At 37.7% G+C, this 12,940-nt stretch overlaps 1 protein-coding gene across 4 annotated transcripts in view; it reads right to left on the bottom strand.

The window, feature by feature from the left end:
- The window catches only part of LOC127368336 (filamin-A-interacting protein 1), a 36,168-nt gene extending 25,196 nt beyond the window's left edge, over nucleotides 1–10,972 (bottom strand). For 2 of the 4 annotated variants that reach the window (XM_051409010.1, XM_051409011.1), the window contains exon 1: nucleotides 10,771–10,972. The gene's annotated coding sequence lies outside the window, so the exon portion shown is untranslated. The remainder of the gene's footprint in view (nucleotides 1–10,770) is intronic. The other 2 variants (XM_051409006.1, XM_051409007.1) reach the window with 1 other exon arrangement.
- Nucleotides 10,973–12,940: the final 1,968 nt, after the last annotated feature.

The following is a 12,940-nucleotide window of genomic DNA, read 5'->3' as shown; positions in this document are numbered from 1 at the left end:
AATGTGCCGAGCTCTTTTGGACGTTGGCTGCTGTCCACATTCACAGGCTCAACTTTGTTCTTCAGACTTTGTGCCTTTCACGTGCAACATGATTTAGACATGTAGATTGAAAAATGCCTATAAAAGGGAACGATCAGCTTCACGGGGAGGTTTGAGGAGGTCTGGCCTGTCGTTGTAACTCACCATAAGGGGGAAAGTCACACAGTCAGTCATCTGTGCTGCAGGAGGGCTTTAGATACAGAGTCCAGAGTCCAGTTAGCAGACGACTGCAGAGCCAGATACACTCACTCAACCCAGTCCTTGTTCCTCCTCAAATAAAACTGGTACCACCATAAAATTGTTAGCCTGCTCTACATGAGCTGCATAAAGATGTTTTTATGAAACTGCAACATAAATTAAAGACAAATGATCCTTATAACTTCACAAAAAACATTTTTTAAATATAAAACTTGTGTTCTAGAGGCCACAGAAGAGGATTACTATTATTGTATCTTTAACAGTATGACCTATAGTATTGTATATACTAACGTGGTATGATACTAAATGTAGGAGTCACAATAAAGTGAAGTATATATAAGTAATTAAATATTATATTTTCTTTATTTATATAATAATGATAAAATTGGTTATCATGCTTTCCATAATAATGTTTGTGTATCAAAAAAAAAGCCACATATGTCTGCATTATTATACATAAACACCTATAACCACCTATTATTTCCTCAATAAAGACCTGATACTTTTGGATAAATAATAAATCAAACTACCATTTCCAATTTCAGTGATGAACCTTAAAACTCAATATATAATGTTTTATGTTTTTCAGGAGAATTGTCTTCAAAACTGCTTAAAATTATTTAGTTTCTACTACTACTACTTCTATTGCTGTCTGCAGGCTTACTTACTAGCTACATACAGGTCCAACTATGCTATGTGAGTGGGTTTCTGTGCAATTTACATTCTATATAAAAAACCCTTCTTTATTCTGTATAAAACCCTTTAAAAAGCTAGAAATAAAGGTTTTCCATGAGATATCACGGTATTTTACTGTTACAGAAACTCTATCCTATTTCGAGTTTACTGTCTTTTATTGTCATTGTTGGACAGTTTTTCACTGTAAAATCTACAGACGTTTTTTACAGTGAAATGCCCTGTGCAGGATGATTTGTAATCCAGTGATTTTAGGGATCAAACACACACATAAAGTCGGTTTGTTGACTTCTTCAACGAGATGTGAATCTGTTTCACCTCCAGAAGAATTTTGAAAGGTTTTATTCGCTCGCATAGTGGAAGAAAAGGGGAGGCGAATATTTGCAGATGTTGATTTTACTTGTAAAGCGTAAATATGAACGCGCGAGTGGTTTACTGTATTTTACATTTCTAAAAATGTCAACTGAAACGTTTTTATGTTCACAGACTTTGTACGTCTGACATTTTTTAATTAAACGTAACAACAGGTTGTTTTTTAGTATCTTTTGTACTGAAACTATGAGTCACCTGAATTCCGGAACCTTAACGTTTTTGCAAATCTACAGCAACCACCTAGCAACCACATAGAATCACCATAGCAACCACTGCAAATGTCTTAGAATCCATTTGTTACAACCTAGCAATGGACCGACTGCCACTTCAGCTCCTTTTAGTATCTTTCTGTACGATCCAGTGCAGTATTAGTAGTATGAATAGTATTAATAGTTGTTTAACTGCAATTTCAACTCATTTTCATTGACAACACTTATATATAATCTAAACTAATCATCTTTTTCATTTTATTATTTTTATATTAAAATTAAAAGTCAGCAGCTCCCAGTGAGAGGAGATGGTTTTAATGGGAAACCTCCAGCAGCCACCAGCCAGAGGTTTGTCTGCTCTATGAGCTCAGCTGGCAGGAAGCCACCCACTGTTCGGAGGTTTATTTCTGTCCAGCTTGTAAAACAGCATGAGTGGTGAGAGGAATCTGGGAGGTAACACACTGGGTGAGAACGGTGCTTCCTGATGAAACATTTCCTGCACTATATAAGCACCTTTACCTGCACAGTGAACCACAGAAACACATATTCTGTGCACCAACACTGTACAGCAGGTCCTTCTGGCTTTTATGAATCTGTGGAAAAGCACTCGACATTGCAGGCTGAAGCACACTGTACGCTGCTCGGCTAATATCAGTCTATCAAGCACCCGTGCTAGAAATAGTGACACTTACAGTTGGGGCTTAAATGTCACTACAGGCTCACATTACCATCTGTAGCACGTCATAGCGATATCCAAAATAGAACAATTATTATCAGTAACAGCCTGTGGACGGCACATGATGAGACCGGATGTCAGAGGTCGATACTGAATACGTAGAGTTAAAACAATATATTAATAGATTGTCTTTAACCTTTATATAACAAACAGTAAACTAACATGACTTCACATTGTGATCTCTGGTGGATAAACTACATGAATTATTTCAAACATACTGTATCTTTGTCATTCCGATTTATAGGTCAAGCTCTAATAACAACGTTCACCATAAGGGAGCGCTATATTTTAGGCATTAATATAGGTTTTATCCATAACTCCCAAACTCTCAAGCAAGTGCCCCAAAAATGAAACAAAGTCGTCGTCGAATGTTATGTTTTTTAGCAGCAGCAGCGGCGACGTACGGCGAGTTGATCGCGGTAGGAGTTGTTTTTTAAAATACCTTGAATGTGTGCGTACCAACGTACCTGAACTGTTCCTAAACTACCATCACTATGTGTACTCAGCTGAAAACAGAGGACAGTTTCTAAATTCTGGTCAAAGAGGCTAACTTGTGTTTTCTTGATCATTCAGTATTTCAATGTTTTCATTTCATGTTTTATTTTGTAGTTTCCTCTCCTCACTTCCTGCCCTTGATTGTGTTCACCTGTGCCTCATTAGTCCCTCCCTATAGAGTACCTATTGTCTGTGTGTTAGTTGGTCTTTGAACCTCGTGTCAAACGTTCCTGTGTTGGATTATTTGTAGTTTCGTGACTCTGGATTTGTTTACAGCTGACTAAACGTTTGTGTACCGAACCTTCCCGCAGTCGTACATTTGAGTCCTGGTTCTTGGTTCCAGATTTGTTGGCAGCAGCTCCTTTATTTAAAACGTGAGATTAAATACAGTGTCGTCAGATAACCTCTCACTGCAGCGACCCCATTACCTGCCTCCTTATAAGGGGGTCTTAAGGCAGATGAGTGAGCAGCAGGACCGTGAAGAGGCTGCTGCAGAAATAGAAATCACACATGCAGCCCAGTTTACTGTAAAAGCAGCATAAAACCAGGGCAGAGAGTTGATCTGCTGAAGACAGGATGCGGAGTCTTTCATTAACACAAACATTGTATTTCCTAATAAAATTAGTTTTAAGTTAAGTTATGAGTTGTCCTCCGTCTGTTTCTGAGGTTGTGTTCGGTCCCAAACGCTAACGGACACGAAAGAGGGAAAACCAGTAAAATATGATCCAGTTTCATAAATCACCGATAAAGTTGTTATTGTACAGTAATCAGAGATTTAAAAGGCATTTTTCATTTAATCTATACGTTAAGAAATGTCTTAGTAACGACTGATTGCTATAGTGCTAATAACCGATTGCTAATCGAAAGCGATCAACAATGCAAAGTTGCGTAACAAGCTGGTATAACCGCCAATAATGACAGTTTTAGGCACAGAAGATTCACTTTATGTCGGCCTAAATGTAGATTATTTATATATTTGAATATCATCAAAGGTCAATATCCTCATAGCAACTTCTGCATTATAATGAAGGACTGTAGTTCTGCCTCAGTCTACAAACCTTGTTCTCCAGATTTAAGAAAACATGTTTGTTTGGAACAGAGCCCAAAAAATGTCACATCATCACGATTTTAATAGTTTATTCAGTGTAAATGAACATTGTGATGCAGAAATCTTAATATCTGCCAAAATAATCTCTCTGAAATAATTTATAACGCTGTTATAAGGATTAGTGTCCCGTCCTGAGGCAGATCTACAGCAGCGTGGGACACTCCTTCTTCTTGCACCCAACATAAATATCTTGCCCCAGGCGACTTTAATTGCAATACATTCCCGGACCTCGTCAGTCATCGGGGGGGAACTCGTGGGCTGAAACAAGGCGGGTTTTTATCCTCCTGGCGGTTTGTGCGAGAGCTCTAATCAGCGGTGACCAGTCCAGAAAGCTGACATCACTCTCAACATGCAGCCGACCAGCAGCCAAGTCTCACATGCCTTTCAGATGGACTGAGCATGAAGTCACTTCCCTCATAAACTCTGGGAGTAAAGAGAGGAGGAAGAGGAGGGTGAGGAGGGAGAGAGCGGGCAGGGGAGAGTAAAAAAACAGGGTTTGACCGCCGCTCGTTTCACGTCATTTTGCATTTTACGAGCCATTTAGCTCCCAAGTGGTGGTGAATCTGCAGTGGTCGGCGGTCGGCCCGTCACTGACTTAATGACTCATGAGAGAGGAATAAGCTCCCATCAGTGACCTCAGAGAGAAGACTCCCATCGCAGACCGTCACCAATCAACCAATGAAGACACAGTAATTGATTATTGATCCGTGAAATCTCTCATATCCCCGAGCGGGTTATGTGGTCAAGCTGCCAAAGTCGAGCTCACTTACACCTGGAGTCCTAAAGTTAATGTCTTATATATTAGAGTTTCTTTATTTCACCACTTTTTAGTTTTTTTCAAACTCATCAAGAGTTAAACAAACGTACCCTCAGTAGTAAACATGCTAATATTCATCAACTGCTGAGAATGAATTCAACAAACATAAAGTTTGATCAGAGGCCGGTCTCCAGTGAATTCGAGTCCTTTCGAGTCCTAAACAAGTCATAATGCCAAATTTAATCTCAGTTTAACAACAGAAAGAACAAAACTAAATTATCTTTGGTGTCATTTTCCTCTCCTGCTGTCGGATTGGTTCAAACAAAGTGTCGACTTGTTGGGAACGAGTAGCGTTAATGTTATTGATTCAGGAAATTAATCGATTAGTGGCACACTTTTAAGTTTTTAAGTCTTTGGTTTTGACTCTTACTGACATGTTCATATCTGAAAACAGCAAAACGTACCTTTCTAAATGTTATTAAGAAACCCAACAGTCCGAACAACGTCAGACTGTTGGACGAACACGTTGGGTCTTAAAAAACACAATTGTAGGAAAATAGTTAGCTGAGAACAACAATAATCTCTTGTAACTGAAGTTAGTGAGTATTGAATGTGTGGAAATAGACTTAACAACAGGCCAATGATGTATTATAAGAACTATAATACAAAAACACGTGCATTAGTGCTTAAATTAGATGTTTTTCTACGGGCTCTGAGAAAGTCTGTGTGTAGTAGTGAAAGTACGGTAATCAGACTTTCTGTTGAACACAGCAGATGATGAACCAGGACACAGCTGGTGTACATTGCTCTGAATACTATGAAAAAGAGTTCAGCGTGCTTTATAGAAGCATTTTGCCCCCCCACTGTTAATATTTCTGTCTGGTCTGGGTCTTATTGAGGTCCACTGCAATAACTCAGTTTTAAACCCAACACTGCATCTTTGCCAGCGTCCTCCATCATGATGTTATCAGCTGTTCGGCCTCCTCGGAGCAGAAAACTGGACCCAAACAAACACAGTCCTCCTCTCCGGCCCCTGTTATGCTGTCATGGGAACAGCAGTCGCTGTTATGAAACCAAACAAGAGGGCAGACGCTGTTGAACGCCCCTCGGCACCCCGACACTAAACCTCCAACACAGATTACTGAGCTGAATTAGCAGAATGATCTCATGGTCCCGTCTTATCAGCTGGCCTTGGGCTTCCTCGAGAAGACACAGCGAGACTGTTGAGACGCTGACAGAAAACGTATTAATGGCGGAGGAGGTGATGGAGTCGGGACGAAGGTCAGAGGGCAAAAATGCTAAAAACCTCCGCAGTTAAAGTCATAATCTGAACATTATAATGTGACAGCAGTGTCTTTTTTACTAGTTTCTGTTTGTTGGATATAGATGGTTTGATTAAAATGACTTCTTGATGGAACAACAGCTCACTAAGACTTTTTGAAGGCCAACACAAAGAGCCTGTTCAGGTCTGACCGTCACAGACATTTAAATCTGCTCAAATCCAGCTAATACTTAACACATTGATTCACGCAGATAAATCTGATTCAGTCTTGGTTTTCCTGGGCTACATGAATCAGGGTGGTGGTGGTGGTAATGCACCTGCTGTGCTTCTTCCGCAGGCTGCCACTGAAGTAGTTTCACCGAGGAGGAGTAAAGATTGCGTTTGTGTCCCGAAGGAAAGAAGTAATTCTCAGAGGAATCGTGGATTTCATCAGAATCTGTCCAGATAACTTCTGAAGTGCAAACAAACAACCAACGTCACCGTCCACAAACACGATGGTTTGAAGGTAAGAGAACGATCAACAGTTGATAATTCGATACACCCAAACATCATTTCTGCTGAAGAATTGTAAGTGAAATAGAGACTTTCAACATCCCTGAAGGATCCCTTGTTGGAAAATCTCACATCTGGATCATCATCAAGACCTAATCAGTGTTCTGTTGGCTAACAAACAGTCTGACGCAGGTGTTTTCTTCACAATAACAAGAAAATATCTTTGTTTGAATTCAATTTAAATAAAATGAAGCAGTTTTTGTTTTTGAGTATCCAGGTCTCTGCCTCGGGTTCTGGTTCCTGCTGCTCACAGCAAAAACACTCAAAATAACTTTAAAAGAAAAACAGTGGAAAGAAAAGCTATTAATGGACGGAGAGCTCCCACGAGATCTGGGCAGGGCAAAGCATGCTGGGTACACAGAGGACGTGGAGCCAAAGAGCCTCTCTGTTTATTGTTTGTTTAACTTTGATCAAATGGGAACATTTTCCATATTTAAGGTTACACAGACTGAAAGTCACAGGTTCGATTCTTACAGCCGCCATCAGGACACACTGAACCACAGCAACGTCCAAAGATACATATTATACACTGTACTCACATTGTTCACCACATCCACACACAGATGGAGCAGTTTGGGGTTCAGTATTTTGCTCAAAGGCACTTCAGCATGCAGCGAGAGGAGCCGGGGATCGAACCGACAACCTTCTGATTGGAGGACCTGCTGTTTTCCATTTTTTTAATCCACAAGTATTCAGATTACATTACATATATGGATTTCTTTATTAGAGAAATTCGACTGCCACTGATACTGGTTGACCACTAGCGGTGGCGTTGGTGTACGATCCAGTGGCCAATCACCGCATTCTTTCATATACACCGCACTTTCGCCGTATAAATTGCAGATTTCCGCGCAAAATATGCGGGGCTTGATTTCATAGTTTTTGTTGCAAAAAAGTCACATATATCTTAGCAGAAAGTTGAAAAATGTTGCGTTTACTTCACACAAGAGCAGCCATTTTCCCCTGTTGCCATGGGAACGTTATGAAGTGACGTAATTACACGACGTGAACATCATCAAAAAGCTGCAAATCCTGCGATGAAGCCATCATTAAGCCAACAAATCAGTCTCATTTGCCAACAAAAAGATTGCAAATTTTTGTTACCAGTGGGTTAAATCATATTAGTTTCAAAAACCTTACAGTTGTAAGTTTATTAGTGGTATGTACATTTACGTTACAGTAAGAGATTGCACTTTGTGCATTGGAAGCACTTAGTTTAACAGAAGATGTCTGTTTTGTATAGCTACCTCTGTAAAACAGGAAGCACACATTTAAGTTTTTTATATTTTATTTATTCATTTTTACAGAAGTTGTAGCACATTCCTTTTGTAAAGCTACAGAACTTGTTTGACTCATCAATGTTTTGTAACTTTGAGCCATGTGTTTATTAAGGTCTGAAATAAAACAAGAGGAGAACTTAAATATTCCCAGCACTTTCTGTGATGTAGTATGCTTATCATAGGAAGTAATAAGAAATGACTAGGTAGTAGTAGCCTAGTGAGAACAGGGTGTTGGGGGAATCACTTTTTTTTCTCTTTTTATCAAAGTGCGGGTTTTGCAAATTCCTGCAATGTCATTGCATAAAATTGCATAAATATCATATTCCATCGCATTTTTTAAGAAAACGTGCCGCATAATCAAGGATTTTTGCCCGCAACAATCACAAAAAAACTCAGCATTTTTCTGGAAGAACTGGCCAATGTGGCGTCGATGTACATGTGTCTGTGGTTTCACTGGATACCCTGAAACCTGATTCCCCCCCTCCCCCCCCCAAAGTAATGTTTGTAATATAACGTAAAAGATTCAGTTATAACCCGACACTGTACAGATTGAGTCCAGTAAACACAGATCAACCTCATGGTGGCGCTATAGACTACAGACTCAGAGGATTACCATCATTAGGATTCAACCTCTGGAGAACGTCACAGTGCAGCTGATGGTTGTTAAAGATAAAACTGGTGTCCATTACTGAGCTGTTTGTCTCCACTAAGAGCAGCTCGTCCTCAGAGACAGTCGAGCTTAAGCACTCTGGTAAAACATTAAATTAATGTCCTCTAATGTTTCCTGTAAGGAGCGTTTACTGTGTGTCGCTGCTCCTCGCTCCAACATTACACTTAATATTCTGATTTATAGACTTTATTTACTTCATATAGTTGTCATGTTTCAACATATTGTTATTGTGCTGATTTTAAAGCCACACTGGACATTATATTAGAATATAAATAATATTTTAAAGGTTTTTATTTATGATTTATGATATTTTATAATGTCTACTTTTTTCTTCTTTCATATTAGGTAATATTCCAGCAGCATAAAATAACACTACAAATAGGCTACTTATTTCTGACAATTATGTTTATTGTCACTAATTTTATTAACAGTTTAATCTGTGAATAAACAAAAATATTAGTCTTTTTATGTGAAAAAAGAAACATTTCTTTAAATAAACAGTTATTTTATGATTATTTAATATCACACATTTAAATTCACAGGATATTTTTGTAATTTTATTAATATTTTCATGTATTTAACAAAAAACAGAAACCTCCCCAGCAGGTGGCGCTGTGCTGCAGGCTCCCAATGAGCGCACAGTAGTTAGTTTATTACATAATCAAACGCTAATTTATGTCATTTAAGCTCAATATAAACTTTATATTTTAATGAGACGATGTAATACTGCAGGCGTTAATATTTCTGCTTTAGTTTATTAACCTTATAAATGTGCCATTAATTAATAATTAATTAATATTAACATGTTAAACTGAGTTTATTCATGAAGTAACAAAAATATTCCTCAACATGAATCATTAGTAAATATTAAATAAATACAGACAGGAAATAATCTTCCATCGATGTCTTTTAGTTCCTGAAGTAATTTTAATGTAAATCTGCTTTTATAAACATTTATAGTCTCCTGAACGTTTAAGTAACATTCACACAACGTTTACATCCAGAAAAGTCTTTATAACATTAAATATTACTCTAATATTAGTTCCTTCATTCTTGGTGAAATCTTTAATAATGTTTAAAGTCTGTAAAGTAATCAGATAATGACTTTATAACTGACTGTGAACTATGGAGTGGATCCAGTGGATGTGAGGAACTGTAGATCAGCTCTTCATCACAGACATTTTAATGTCTGAAGGATGAAGGTGTGAGGAAGAGGAGGACTGACTTTGTGAAGATGTTGTGAACAACCGGCTGTGCAGTGATCAATTCACACCGATCAGTTCGATCAGAAACAATCAGTGATTCACAGATAATCTATTGATCCTGGTGAACACAGCTACTGAGTTTGAATATTGATCGATTGTTTAGATCAGCAGATATTTCTGCCTCCTCCTGGACGCCACATGAACAACGACCAACATTTTCAACATCCAATAGTTCCACAGTGGCCTCAGTGTTATTACTTATATATATATATATATATATATATATATATATAATTATTATTATTAATAATACTGTATTATAAATGATAATAATATAGTATCTCACTGTGGGGCTGCACTATCTGAATATCATTTAATACATAATATTAATATATTATATTAATATGAGAATATTGATGAACATGAAGTAAGAAATATTTCTAATGTTCCCAGAAGCTGATGTCAGTTAATATTTAATGTTTTTATTAATTTAATCTGGGAAATAACTTTAATTATCATAATTATTTTCATCACCTCATAAAAACATTAAATCAGCTCAACAAACTAAAACTGAAAGTCTTTAATAAGTAAGTTTGAATTCAAACATTTAAGTTTTTAAATTAACTAAAAACTTTTTTGTTGACTGGATTAAAATAATTTTATTAGAAATAATTTACTTTTCTTCTTTAGAAAAACTTTAATCTTTGAATTTTAGAAACAAAAAATTCTGAAATTTAAAAATATTTATTTGAGTGTCTGAAAATTAAATTGTGGTATTTATTATGTTTTTTCAATGTATTGATAATGAACTATTTTTGAAATACTTAAATATTAAAGTTTAGTATAGTCGTGTATTTATTGTGTATTTATTTATTTTAAGGCCCGTGGAGAGACGAGCAACATAGATCAGCTTATAGTCTATAAATGTTGTTGTCCTTAAACAAATAAACAATAAATAAAATAAAGTAAATCATTATTAATTATTATTAGTTTATTTAAAAACTTAAAACTCAAACAATTAAACTTTGGTTTTGGTTGAATTGTTAATAATTATATTTTTTTCCATTGAATAGTTTTTTAATTTATAGATATAATATAAACATAAATATTGAACACAACATTCCTATATATTGATCCAGTTATTGTTGTTATTGTTGTTATTGTTGAGTCCTACCTGCTCTCAGCTGTTCAGTCCCGAGTCCGGTCCCTCAGAACATCAGTGAGGTCCAGTTCCTCCTGCACCGCCTCCTGTTTCCTGTCGCTGCTCTCGGAGCCGGAGAATGAAATCAGCTCCTGGAGACGTTCCTGCTCTATATTTACCCCCCCGCTCTCCGTCTGTGTGCGAGCAGCTCCACTGACTCACTGAGACTCTAACAAACCCCCCAACAGCTGAGCTACCAGTCAGTCCGAGAGCCAGACCTCCAGACCTCCAGACCACTCCCCCCTCCGCTCACAGCCGGCAGCGGGGGGGGGGTGTTCACTGGTTCCCAACCTTTTTCCTTCAGAGAGTAAACTGAATGTATTCTCTGTATGTCTCACATTATATTTAAGATTGTGTAAAACTTTCTGATTATTTCCTGTGAATATCACAGATGAGTTTTATGATATTTTTATATATAATTCTGTCTGTGTTATTTATTATTTTAATTTCTAACAATCATAAAGACGTTTTCTTCTTTTTGATTGTTTTAACTTCGTACTTTTCTGGACTTGAACTGGAATGAAAATATCAATTTCATTCAGTTTTATTCACAGAATTTAAGGACGTACGGTGTGCAACACAAAGTCTGAATCTTTCATTTAATGTCCACATTTTAACCTTTTCCAGGCGTCGCATTTTAACGAACTCTTCCAAGAGAATCTATTAGATCGACTTCAAAACTGGTGAATAAACTCTAAAGAAGTTCACGGTGAAAACAAATCTTGACCATTCATCAAAAGGCGCGTCAGCAGTGTGATATCATGATAACAGACTTTAAAGACCTAACTGAGGCAAATATTTGAGTTTATAAAATCTAACTTTATATTTTTATTTAATAAATGAGATTCTTGCTTCTGTTCCCAGATACATTTGTAATTTTAGGGAGGGGGAGAGAGAGAGAGGGAGGGAGAGAGGGAGAGAGAGAGGGAGAGAGAGAGGAGAGGGAGGGAGAGAGGGAGGGAGGGGAGAGGGAGGGAGAGAGAGGGAGGGAGAGAGGGAGGGAGGGAGAGAGGGAGGGAGGGAGAGGGAGGGAGGGAGGGAGAGAGAGGGAGGGAGAGGGAGGGAGGGAGGGGGAGGGAGGGTCCAGGCGAACCTTTTCAAACACTAAAATGATTTATTCCACAACCTGTAAATAGGAGAACATTTGTTCCTAATAAGAGCCAATCGCAGTCGGGGGGGGGTGTTATAAGTGAGAAACAGTGAGAATCTGAGCAGGCACAACACAGCTGACATTAACACCTCATCAGTGTGTGTGTGTGTGTGTGTGTGACACATTATAAACAGTAAAGACTTTCTGCTTTCATCCGTCAACACTTTAAAATGTGTTAATTACATCAGTTCACTGAAACACAGTGACGAGGTTAAAACACACACACACCACACACATTAGAAATATGTTACAGATTCTGTGGCTGCAGATTTTTGTTCGTATAAAGTTAAATATTTAATGTTTTAAAGGTTTTATTGGACACTTTCTGCCACTAGGTGTCCCTCACGCTGTCACTACCTTCTGCCTCTGTGCTGCTGCTTTATCTGCAGTTTTCCATTAAGTTGGACCTCTGGAGGAACTCGAGGCGAATGAGAGCGCCGCTGTGTGATAATATCTGTGTGCATTAACGGAGGCGAAGGTCATGACTCAGTTCACTCTAATGAGCGAATCCTGCAACCCTGCACATTTCACTGTGAGTTATCATGGACTATATATACCGCTGGAGACGGAATAACGCTCTCATTATTCTGCAGAGGCGGCAGCGTGGAGGCGGTCATGATGGTTCTGGGGAAATGTTGAAGATTATTGTATAAATGTGCATTTTAATGTGTTTTAATGAGAGAAACAACATCACAGTGTGTGAGTGCTAAAGGCTGCACGCTCTTTTAATGGTTGCTGTATAAGCCCTAACCCTGGTGGGGGAGAAAGACGGGTTCATTTTACTTCTAATTATAGTTTGATTCAAACATATTTCTTTGTATTTTCTTTCAGGAGTTCAGTTCAAAAAGTATTATATGAATTATATTTGTGTTATATAATGTATATTTATATTATATAATATATTATATAAACTTTGACTGGAGACAGAATAAATCACCAACCTTTAACAGTCTTAATATAATGTGAAAAACTCTATTTTGTAAGTTAAAATGA

This window comes from Dicentrarchus labrax, unplaced genomic scaffold (assembly GCF_905237075.1).
Source record: "Dicentrarchus labrax unplaced genomic scaffold, dlabrax2021, whole genome shotgun sequence".
NCBI classification, from domain to species: domain Eukaryota; kingdom Metazoa; phylum Chordata; class Actinopteri; family Moronidae; genus Dicentrarchus; species Dicentrarchus labrax.
The sequence above is the reverse complement of the archived record's forward strand: the minus strand, read 5'-3'. Positions and strand labels throughout refer to the sequence as shown.